Source organism: Eumetopias jubatus, unplaced genomic scaffold, assembly GCF_037043125.1.
Source record: "Eumetopias jubatus isolate StellerSeaLion01/CBP00866 unplaced genomic scaffold, mEumJub1_p1.0 scaffold_105, whole genome shotgun sequence".
In the NCBI taxonomy this organism is placed as follows: domain Eukaryota; kingdom Metazoa; phylum Chordata; class Mammalia; order Carnivora; family Otariidae; genus Eumetopias; species Eumetopias jubatus.
In genome coordinates this window covers 332,729-345,263 of record NW_028274911.1, presented here as the reverse complement: position 1 = coordinate 345,263, position 12,535 = coordinate 332,729, and the positions used below count along the sequence as shown (strand labels likewise).

The following is a 12,535-nucleotide window of genomic DNA, read 5'->3' as shown; positions in this document are numbered from 1 at the left end:
CCATACAATACATCATTAGTTTTTGATGTGGTGATCCACGTTCCATTGTTTTCGAAAAACACCCAGTGCTCCATGCAGTATCTGCCCTCCTTAATTCCCATCACCAGGCTAACCTATCTCCACTCCCCCCTCCCCTCTGAAACCTTGTTTGTTTCTCAGAGTCCATAGTCTCTCATGGTTCATCTCTCCCTCCGATTCCCCTACCTTCATTTTTCCCTTCCTTCTACTAATGTCTTCCATGCTGTTCCTTGTGTTCCACAAATAAGTGAAACCATATGATAATTGACTTTCTCTGCTTGACTTATTTCACTTAGCATAATCTCCGCCAGTCCCATCCATGTTGATGTAAAAGTTGGGTGTCTGCAAATGACACTACAGATAGAGGGCTGGTATCCAAGATCTATAAAGAACTTCTCAAACTCAGCACCCAAAAAACAAATAATCAAGTCAAAAAATGGGCAGAAGATAGGAAAAGACACTTCTCTGAAGAAGACATACAAATGGCTAACGGACACATGAAAAAATGTTCATCATCATTAGCCATCAGGTTAATTCAAATCAAAATCACATTGAGATACCACTTTACACCAGTTAGAATCGCAAAAATGGACAGGGAAGGAAACAACAAATGTTGGAGAGGTTGTGGAGAATGGGGAACCCTCTTACACTGTTCTTGGGAATGCGAGTTGGTACAGCCGCTTTGGAAAACATTGTGGAGGTTCCTCAACATTTAAAAAATAGAGCTACCCTATGACCCAGCAATTGCACTCCTGGGTATTTACCCCAAAGACACAGATGTAGTGAAAAGAAGGGCCATATGCACCCCAATGTTCATAGCAGCCATGTCAGCAATAGCCAAACTGTGGAAAGCAATCTACACATTCAACAGATGAATGGATAAAGAAGATGTGGTCCATATATACAATGGAATAAGTAAGAGTTTATAAGCTTTCAATAAGTGGTGTGCTTACTGTCTTAAATGCCAAGTTCCTAATTGCTAATGGCATTAGTAAACTGAAGCAATTTGATGGGGCGGCAGGGAGGGGTTCTTCCTCATAGTTTCCCTGATTTACTGGTGACTCTATAGCTAATTAACAGCCTTACATCATAATCTGAATATTTGAATATCACATTTATGTAGAATTTACAGATTGGATTCATTTTATCATTCTGGTACTTTTTTTTTTTTTTATTGACCATCAGGAAAAGAAGTGTTATTATTGATGCAAGCCTAAAACACACTTTCAACTCCAGAGGAGAAGCTGGCAGCTCTCTATAAGAAATACGCTGATCTCGTGAGTATTAAGGGTGCAAAACCTATGTAAAATAATAGCAAAATGTGTATTTTAAAATGGAATTTTGATATGGCTTTAAATGTAAAGTTGTATTTCACTACAAAATTGAAGGGAAGAATCTCTTTTTTTATTGTTGTTATTTTTTAAAATTTTTTATTGTTATGCTAATCACCATACATTACATCATTATTTTGGATGTAGTGTTCCATGATTCATTGTTTGTGCATAACACCCAGTGCTCCACGTCAAATGTGCCCTCTTTAATACCCATCACCAGGCCAACCCATCCCCCCACCTTCCTCCCCTCTAGAACCCTCAGTTTGTTTTTCAGAGTCCATCGTCTCTCATGGTTCGTCTCCCCCTCCGACTTACTCCCCTTCTTTCTTCTCCTCCTGCTATCTTCTTCTTTTACTTTTTTCTTAACATATGTTGCATTATTTCTTTCAGAAGTACAGATCTGTAATTCAACAGTCTTACAAAATTCACAGCGCTCACCATAGCACATACCCTCCCCAATGTCTATCACCCAGCCACCCCATCCCTCCCAACTCCCACCACTCCAGCAACACTCAGTTTGTTTCCTGAGATTAAGAATTCCTCATATCAGTGAGGTCATATGATACATGTCTTTCTCTGATTGACTTATTTCACTCAGCATAACACCCTCCAGTTCCATCCACGTCATTGCAAATGCCAAGATCTCATTCCTTTTTAGGGCTGCATAATATCCCATTGAGTATATATACCACATCTTCTTTATCCATTCACCTGTCTATGGACATCTTGGCTCTTTCCACAGTTTGACTATTGTGGATATTGCTGCTATAAATATTGGGGTGCACGTACCCCTTCGGGTCCCTACATTTGTATCTTTGTGGTAAATACCCAGTAGTGCAATTGCTGGGTCGTATGGTAGCTCTATTTTCAACTTTTTGAGGAACCTCCATACTGTTTTCCAGAAAGGCTGCACCAGCTTGCATCTCCACCAACAGTGTAGGAGGGTTCCTTTTCTGAAGGGAAGAATCTGACTTCTTGAGGCTTAGGTTGATTGTATGGCCGCATTTTATGGTATGATATATATAACATTTTATTGCTTTCTGACATGTAAGGTAAATTTTGTAAAACTCGGTCGGTTTTAGCATTTCTTTCTTTTTTTTTAAGATCTTATTTATTTGAGAGACAGAAAGCAAGCATGGTGGTGGGGACGGGGGCAAGGGAGAGGGAGCCTGAAGAGAGGCTCGACCCCAGGACTCTGGGATCATGACTTGAGCTGAAGGCAGATGTTTACCTGACTGAGCCACCCACATGCCCCAGTTCTAGCACTTCTAAGCGAGCATTTTAATTGCATGTTTATATACCTGACAATTGTGAGGGAGTAATTTCATGTGTAAATCGAGGAATTCTAGACATGAAAGCAGTATTAAGTTTGAAGGATTTAAGGATTTTGAATGAAGTTGTGAGTTACATGAAGTAGTCTAGCAGTTTCTTAGGAAAATATTTCCTTAGCACCCACTCAATGCCAGGCATTGTATTTTTTCCCCATGTTCCAAAGAAATTGACTCCTAAAAAGAGTTTGGTCTGAGCTATGGTCTGTGTTAATTTAAGTAGCATTAATCCTTTCTTGGGGGATATGAAAGAACTCTCAACATGGATACCCTGCCATCATTTTAAAAGTGAAGAATGGGAAAGTCATAAAACCTTTTGAAGAACAGTTGTGGGAATTTTTTAGAATCGTTGGTTCTGATGTAAATGCTGAAATTCTTGTGTTTTGTGAAATATTTATGTGAATTATTTCTGGTGAATTTTATGCATTCACATGTGTTATTAAATCAACTGCGCTATATCGTATATATTAGATTGGAAAGTATGCATCATATCTTCTAATAGACGATGTTTTGAGAATAATGGACTCTAAGTGTAGAGCTGGAACAATTGTAGTTACTATTCCTTCAGGTATTACATATATACACCCCACTGGCATTTTCTGAAATTGTGAGATGCAGGGACCACTCAGCATCAATGAAAAGGCCTAGAAACGGTCCAGATACAAAGATGGCCGTAATCAGAGTTGTTGGAATGCTGGCCTCAGGAAAGGAAAGGGCTGTTGCCATTGGGTAGGGAAGTCAGTCTGTAATGGTACACTCACATGATGAAAATCAAATGAGAAAAGGTAGAAAAAGAAATATGGAGAAAGGAGTGAAATTCACGTAGGAAAGTGGCAGAATGGAAGGTTGGGTATTTGACCTGGTGATGTGATATATCAGCAGGCAGCATGAAAGGATTAGGGAAGAAAGAGCAAATTGACTAGCAAGCAGAGTGGGCTAGGGCAGTCCTTCTCAAACTCATACACATCACCAGAGGATTTTGATTGTAGATTCCGATTCGGTAGATGTAACATTCACTTTATAGTAGGTCTGAGGCAGGGATGGGGGAAATGGCTAAAACACCGTATTCTAGCAAATTACCAGTTGATGGCCAAAGCTGTTGGCCCAGGGACTAGACTTGGAGAAACAGAAATCAAGTGGGGTTTCACTTAGGAGGAGGACACGATAAGTAAGAATTACTGCTTTTGTTTTAGCAAGCAACACATTAGAGACTTTGCTAGTGAGTAGCCTCTCTTTGATCCCATTCAGATTAGTAGTTCTTGTGAGTAATACCAGCAGGCATATTTTGTTTTGAAAAAAAAACACAATGTTCTAATACTTTGTTACTTGAAAAACTAATTTCCTAAAAAAGTAGAGTAGTAGAGTTAGGGTACATAACAGTGAGACCATCTTGAGAGTATAACATCAGTATCAGAGTAAAAAGCAAAGGGCCACATTACAGTGGACAGGAGAGACCGAGACACAAATCCCATCCCCAGCATGGCTGCCAACAATCCGGAGGATTGTCTGTGAGGAGCAAAGCGTTCATAGCTCATATCACACACCCCAAGTTTGAAGATCTGCAACTGAGAGACAGACCTCCACAATATCAGGCTTTGAATACTGGTGGGGTTTCTATTCACAAGACCCAAAGGGCAGTGTCACCTGAGATACTGTTCTGTAAGGACTTGTGCCTAGACTCACTTGCCCTAGGGCCCAACACAGAAGCCGCTGTTTGAAAAACACCCAGACTTAATGTGCAAGACACTCATCTGATTATCTTAGAGTGTGGACCTGAGGGACAAGGGCGTGTTGGAATGCTCCTCAGGGACTGCGGTGATAGCAGGCACCATTTTTATACCGTCCTTCTCCTATCCCTTGCTAAAGCCCATGAGTGCCTTTTTTTCCCCCTTAACTCTAGACCCCCGCCAATCCCCCCTTTAGTGGGTGCCATCTTTGCCCTCTCCCTGTGTGTTGCTACAATCCATGGGAACCATTCTTTTATTTCCTTTTCCTTGGTGGTGCCATCTTTGAGCTCTCCGTCTGCCATGCTCCCCAACTCCCAGGGGGAAGCTTGTTTTTGTGGTTGCCTCCCAGGGGACAACAGTTTGTTGTCTGGCTCTTGAGGCTGAGGAAGTTGTTTTGCTGGATCCCACAGGACTGTAACAACAGGGACAGTTCTTGGCTGATTACCACCCCCAGGGCCCTGCACAGACACCACACAGGTAGCCGACTGAAACATGTCTTCAGTCTTTCTGGGAAACTTTATCATCACAGCTGCAGTCTGAGGGTCTGTCTTATAATAGACATGCCTCGATAGGCAGACTGTAAACATCTCCAGAGATCTTGGAAGTTGTGTGTTGTCTTTGAGCTCTCCCTCTCCCACTCTGGAGCACCAGATTCTCTTAGAGAACAGCTCTTATACGTGTCTGCTGCCCACAGGACACCCCTTGAATGCCTCGTCCAGTGGCCACAAAGTCTTGTGTTCCTGGATCCCATAGGGCTGTAACAATCAGAGAGATAGTTCATGGCTAGAACCACCCACAGGACATTGCACAGGCAGCCGACTGAACCATGCCAGCAAGTCTCTGTGAAAAAAGCCTGTTTGCTTGTCCTGAAACATCAGCTCGAGAGGCAGGCTTCAGGTTTCTATATAGTTGCTCTCTTGGAAGAGAGGCCAGAGTATGCCATGATTATTCTCTTCCTCTGCCTCACTACAGCTCACGATTATCTCCCAGAAAGGAGCTTGTTCGCTCCTCTGGAATTCTGATTTTTATGACTTTCACCCAGGGGATACCTCCAGATCTCCTGTTCTGGGAGACAGGCTGGCTTATGCTTCTGGTCCTACAGAACTCCAGATATTTGCGTATTTTAAGATGTGTTATCTGGGCCTGTCTTCCAGTCAGCACAAATCTCAGTGATCTCTCAGACCTGCCTACTTTGGGACACTGACATATCTTGGCACACTGAACAGCTGTGAGTCCATGAAGGGACAAACAGGGCACTGGACACTCACGAAGGCTTGACAGACAACCAAGACGTAAGGCATTGCTGAATTCCACGGTTCATCCCACAGAAGGCACTCCTTCAAGACTAGGAGGGGTGGCTGCTTCATCTGCTGCATAGAAACCAGGACAGAGAGTCAAGAAAAAGGAAGAAACAGAGGAATGTGTTCCAAAGGAAAGAGCAAGATAAAAAACCATAAAGAAACAGAGTAAGTAATTTACCTGATCAAGAGCTCAAAGTGATGGTCATGAAGATGCTCACTGAACTCGGGAAAGGAATGGTTGAAAACAGTGAGAACTTTAACAAAGCCTTAGAAAATACAAGAAAGAGCCAAAGAGAAAAGGAATACGATAACTGAAGTGAAAAATACATTAGAGGGGTTCAATAGCAGACTAGATGAGGTAGAAGAAAGAGTTGGTGAACTTTGTAGCAAGAACAGTGGAGCTCACACAATCAGAGCAGCAAAAAGAAAAATAAGAATAAAAAAAGGTGAAGATAGCTGAGGGGACGTAACTGGACAACATCAAGTGGATTAACATTTGCATTATAGGACTCTGAGATGGAGAACAAAGGCAGAAAGAGAAAGAAAATTTATTTAAAAAAGAATAGGTGAAAACTTCCCTAACCTGGGGAAGGAAAAAGACCTTGAGATCCAGAAAGCACAGTTCCGAAGAAGATGGACCCAAACACATCCACACCAGGACACATCGTACCTAAAATGTTAAAAGTTAAAGACAGAGATTATTAAAAGCAGCAGGAGAAAACAAAACAAACAACAATAACAACAACAACAACAACAAACACTTGTTTGTTGTTGGGTTCCTATGTATATAAGGTTACATAGGAACCCTACTAGATTATCAGCAGATTTTTTAGGAGAAACTTTGCAAGCCAGAAGGGAGTAATACAATATATTCAAAGTTCTGAAAGGAAACAAAACAAACAAAAACAAAACCTCTAACTAAATGAGAACACCTACCAGGTGAAAGCTATTATTCAGAATTGAAGGAAAGGTAAAGAATCTTCCAGATAAGCAGAAGCTTAAAGGAGTTTGTCAGGCCTAAACTGGCTTTACATGAAATGTTAAAGGGACTTCTTCAAGCTGAAAAGAAAGGGTACTACACAGCCATAAAAACACAGGAAAGTCAGGGTGCCTGGGTGGCTCAGTTGGTTAGGCGACTGCCTTCGGCTCAGGTCATGATCCTGGAGTCCCCGGATCGAGTCCCGCATCGGGCTCCCTGCTCAGCGGGCAGTCTGCTTCTCCCTCTCACCCTCTTCCCTCTCGTGCTCTCTGTCTCTCATTCTCTCTCTCAAATCAATAAGAATAAAAAAAAAGAAATTAAAAAAAATAAAAAAATAGAAACACAGGAAAGTATAAATTGCCCAGGTAGAGGTTAAAGGCTATAAAAGGCAGTGCGTTAATCACTTATAAAGCTAGTATAAAGTTTAAAAGACAAAAGTAGTAAAAATAACTACAGTATAGACATGGACATGGATATATAGTACAGGATAGACATGATAAAAAGATGAAAAATGTGACGTAAAAACATAAAATGCAGAAAGAGAGAATTAAAATGTAGAGCTTTAGAATATATTCAGTCTTACATTGCTATCAACTTAAAATAGTCTGGCACATACACGTATATGTATGATGTTATGCGCAAGCCTGTTGGTAACCCAAAAACAGAAATCTATGGTAGATACCCAGAAGACATTGAGAAATGGATGTAAGCCTACCGCTTAAGAAACTCATCAAACCACAGAGGAAGAGAGTAACAGAAGAAGAAAGGAACAGCGGTAGCTACAAAATAGCCAGAAAACAATTAACAAAATGGCACTAAGTGCATACCTATCAATAATTACTTGAAATATAAGTGGACTAAATTATTTAATCAAAAACCTAGTGATTGAATGGATTAAACAACAGCAACCACAACCACCACAAAAAAAACCCCAAAACAAGAGCTGTCTATATGCCGTGTATAAGAGAATAACATAAGATGTAAGGATGCACACAGACCAGAAGTGAAGGGAAGGGAAAAGACATTCCATGCAAATGAAAACCAAAAGAGAGTTGGGGTAGCTATAGTCAAATCGGACAAAATAGCCTTTAAAATAAAAAACCAAGACAAGGGCATTTCGTAATGAAAAATCAGTCAGTCCAACACGAGGATATAATGGTTTTAATTATCTATGTCTGCAACTTAGAACAGCCCAAATCAAACACTAAGAGACCTAAAGGAAGAAATAGATAGGAATATAGTATCAGTGAGGGGCTTTCACACTCTATTTACATCAATGGACAGAGCGTCCACACAGAAAATCAGTAAGCGAATATTGGCCTTAAAACAGCACCGTTAGAGCAGATGGACTTTACAGCTATATATGGAACATTCCATGCTAAAGCAACCGAATATACATTGATTTAAAATGCACATGGAACATTCTCCAGAATAGATCACATCAGGCCACAAAAGATTTCTTAGTGCATTTAACAAGATTGAAACCATGTCAGGCATCCTTTCCAAACACAATATATATGTTGGTATACAACGAGAAATCAGTCAGGAGAACTAAAGCGGGAAATTCACAAATGCGTGGAGGTTAAATCACGTGCTGAACCAGTGGATCAGTAAAGGAATTTAATTAATTAAAGGAAAATTTTTTTAAATGTTGGGACAAGGGGCACCTGGGTGGCTCAGTCGTTGAGCGTCTGCCTTCAGCTCAGGTCATGATCCCAGGATCGAGCCCCACGCCTGGCTCCCTGCTCAGCGGGAGGCCTGCTTCTCCCCCTCCCACTCCCCCTGCTTGTGTTCCCTCTCTCGCTGTCTGTCTCTCTGTCAAATTAATAAATAAAATATTTAAAAATAAATAAATAAATAAATAAAATGTTGAGACAATTGATGATGGAAATCACATCATACCGGATTGTGGTATACGAAACTGCAAAACCAGTTTTCAGAGGGAAGTTCATAGCACTTTGCGCCTACATCAACATGAGAAATCTCAAACAAACAACCTAAGTTTACATATCAAGGAACTAGAAAAGGAAGTTAAGAGAAGGAAGGAATACATAAAGATAATAATATTAAGATCCCAGTTGAAATGAATGATAAAGAGACCAAAAAGCAGTAGAAAAGATCAATGAAACTAAGCTGGTTCTTTGAAAAGATTAACAAAACTGACAAAATCTTCAGCTAGACGTAGCCAGAAAAAATAGGGACGCCTGGGTGGCTCAGTCAGTTAAGCGTCTGCCTTTGGCTCAGGTCATGATCCCAGGGTCCTGGGATCTAGCCCCACGTCAGGCTCCCTGCTCAGCAGGGAGTCTGCTTCTCCCTCTCCCTCTGCCTGCCTCTCTGCCTACTTGTGCTCTCTATCTCTCTGTCAAATAAATAAATAAAATCTTAAAAAAAAAGAAAAAGAAAAATATAGAGAGGCCTCCAATAAATGAAATAACTAATAGAGGAGACCTTCCAAGTGATAGCACAAAAATACCATTAACTATAGCTGCTGATAGTGGCTGTCTGTGGGAAACCAATTCCTAGGCCCTGCTCATTGAGCCACACTACCAGAATAATCTTGCCTCCTGGCCGTAAGTGAAAGCCATGGTGCCTAGGACTAGGGGAATTAGGTCTTGAGGATGGATGATGTCTTTCCTTCTCCCCTCTGACCTCCACCAAAAAGGAAACAGACAAAACTTCTATGGTCGTCTTTGATTCTTACTCTGTACCACATGAAATGCAAACTCCAGAATTTATAGCCATATCTAAAATCAGTACCTCAACTTGTATTGCCGAAAGCTGTTTTTCCCCTGAGGACCTTACTCCCTTTTGGTCTCGCCTCCCCCCCCAAATATCTTGAGGCTAGGAGGTGCACCGTTTGCACTTCTTTCTGTTTCTCTGTCTTCTTTTTTCTTTTTTTTAAAGATTTTATTTATTTATTTGACAGAGAGACACAGTGAGAGAGGGAACACAAGCAGTGGGAGCGGGAGAGGGAGAAGCAGGCTTCCTGTGGAGCAGGGAGCCCGATGCGGGGCTCGATCCCAGGACCCTGGGATCATGACCTGAGCCGAAGGCAGACGCTTTAACGACTGAGCCACCCAGGCGCCCCTCTGTCCTCTTTTTTCAAAACCTGTGTTTCCAAAGGTTTGAAACAAATCTAGCTCTCGTGCTGTTTTTATTTATTTATTTATTTATTTTCCTCTCTCCCTCTTTTTGTTACTGTCATGAACCATCTTTTCTGGTCACCCAACTCTCTCACTCATTGAAGACTTTTGCACTGACCCACAGTGGTCCACAATACCCCGACTCCTATTCTCAATCCTGGTGCTTCCTCACTATGGGTGCCCCATATGAAACTCCAGCCCTGGCCTCTTGTTTCTGTGTTTTTAAAATAATGTGTTTTAATATATATACATACATACCATTAAATGTACCATATTAACCACTGGTAAGCAGTGCATTTCAGTGGTATTAAGTAAATTCATATTGTTGTGAACAGTCGCCACTGTCCATCACTAGGAACAAACCAAACCTCTGAACGGTAACTCCTCCTCCTGCTCTCCCTCAGCCTCCAGTAACCACAATTCTACTTCCTACCTCTACGATTTTTGACCACTTGAGGTGTGTCATTTAAGTGGTATACGTACATACATATACACTGTTTTATATCATGTAGCATGTCTCAGAGTTCATTCATGTTGTAACATGTATCAGAACTTTCTTTCTAGCAGAATAATATTGCATTGCATGTGTATACCACATTTTGTTTATCCACTCATCCTTTGATGGACATTTGTTTTGTTTATATCTTTTGGCTGTTTTGAATAACGCCTCTATGAATATGGGTGTACAAATAATCTGTTCATGTACCTGCTTTCAGTTATATCACGTGCATACCCAGAAGTTGAATTTGCGGATTATATAGTACTTCTGCATATACCCTGGTGGCTATAGCCAGCCAGCAATGCTCAATGATTGCATTTTCTCCACATCTTTGCCAACATTTGTTGTTTTCTGTTTGTCTGTTAAAAGCCATTCTAATGGGTGTGAAGGGGTATCTCACTGCAGTTTTGTTTGCATTTCTGTAATGACTGGTAATACTGTGCATCTTTTATATGCTTACAGGCAATGTGTATGTCTTCTTCGGAGAAATGTCTATGCAAGTCTTCTGCCCATTTTATAACTGGGTTATTATTTTGTTCTTATGTTTTAGGAACTGTCTATATCGTGCAAATACTAATCTCTTATGATATGGAACTTATACATAACATTTGTTTTTCTGTTCTGTGAGTTACCTTTTCACTTCCTGGATAGTGTCCTCTGATGTACAACAGTTTTTAATTTTGTTGGAGTTAAGTTGTTTGTTTGTTTCTTTTTCTTTTCTTGCCTATGTCTTTGGTATCAGGTCCAGGAATCATTGTCAAATGCAAGGATTCTTTTCCCTATGTTTTCCGGTAAGAATTTTACAGTTTTAGGTCTTACATGTAAGTCTTTGATCCATTATTTTCTCTTTTAGGAGACATTTGGAATACAGTCTCTAGGTTGTTGTTGTTGTTGTTGTTTAATAGGGTTCTTCATTTTTTTTTTTAGTATAGTTGTTAACGTTACTTTCAGGTATACAACATGGTGACTGGACAAATTTAAACATTATGCTATGCTCACTACAAGTGGAACTACCATCTGTCCCATTACATCCCTATTACAACTGTGCATTTTACTCTTGACACTTAATCGTTCCATAATCGGAAGTCTGTTATCTCCCACTCCCCTTCACCCATTTTGCCCATCTTCCCACTCCCCTCTGGCAACCATCAGTTTGTTCTCTGTGCTAATAGGTCTAGTTCTGCTTTTTGTTTGTTTTTTAATTTTTTCCCTTAGATTCCACTTATGAGTGGAATTGTGTGGTATTTGCCTTTCTCAGTCTGACTCATTTCAATTAGCATTGCACCCTCTAGTCCTGCCATGTTGGTGCAGATGGCATGATCTCATCCTCTTCTATGGCTGCGTAATATATCATTGCAAGTTATACCACATTTTTCTTACCCATTTTTCTTAGGTTGCTTCCAAGTCCTGGCTGATCTAAGTAATGCGGCAGTAAACTTTGGGACACATATTTTTTCGAATTCATGTTTCATTTTCATTGGGTAAATACACTGTCATTGAATTACCAGCTCATACGGTAATTCTTTTTTTAATTTTTTTTGTGGAACCTCCATACTTTTTCCAGAATAGGCTGTACCAGTTTGCAGGAGGGTGGTTTTTCTCCACATCCTCATCAACAGCTGTTGTTCCTTGTGTTTTTTATTATAGCCATTTGGGCAGTGTGAGGTGATAATCTTATGATGGATTTGATTTTCACTTCCCTGAACATTATTGATTTCTTTTAATTAAATTAATTAATTTTTAGATTTTATCTATTTGAGAAGGACAGTGAGAGAGAGAGAGAGTAGGGGCGGAGTGGGGGGAGGTGCAGAGGGGGAGGGAGAAGCACTCTCCCCACAGAGCAGGGAGTCCGAAGCGGGGCTCGATCCCAGGACCCTGAGATCACGACCTGAGCCAAAGGCAGACGCTTAACCGATGGAGCCACCCAGGCGCCCTGAGTTGTTTAAGTTCTTTATATATTCTGGCTATTAGGCCCTTATCGGTTATGTCATTTGCAAATATCTTCTCCATTTAATAGGTTGTCCTCTGTTTTGTGGATTGTTTCCCTTGCTGTGCAGAAGCTTTTATTTTGGCATAGACCCAGTAGTTTTTGTTTTTGCTTCCTTTGCCATAGGACACATAATGGAGAAAAATATTGCTGCGATCGGTGTCAGAGACATTACTGCCTGTGCTCTCCTCTAGGAGTTTTATGATTTCGGGTCTGAAG

The 12,535-nt window shown here is 40.7% G+C and overlaps 1 pseudogene; it reads left to right on the top strand.

Moving 5' to 3' along the window:
• Window positions 1–12,535, top strand: part of LOC148161644 (gamma-taxilin-like) — a 37,203-nt pseudogene that overhangs the window by 5,697 nt on the left and 18,971 nt on the right.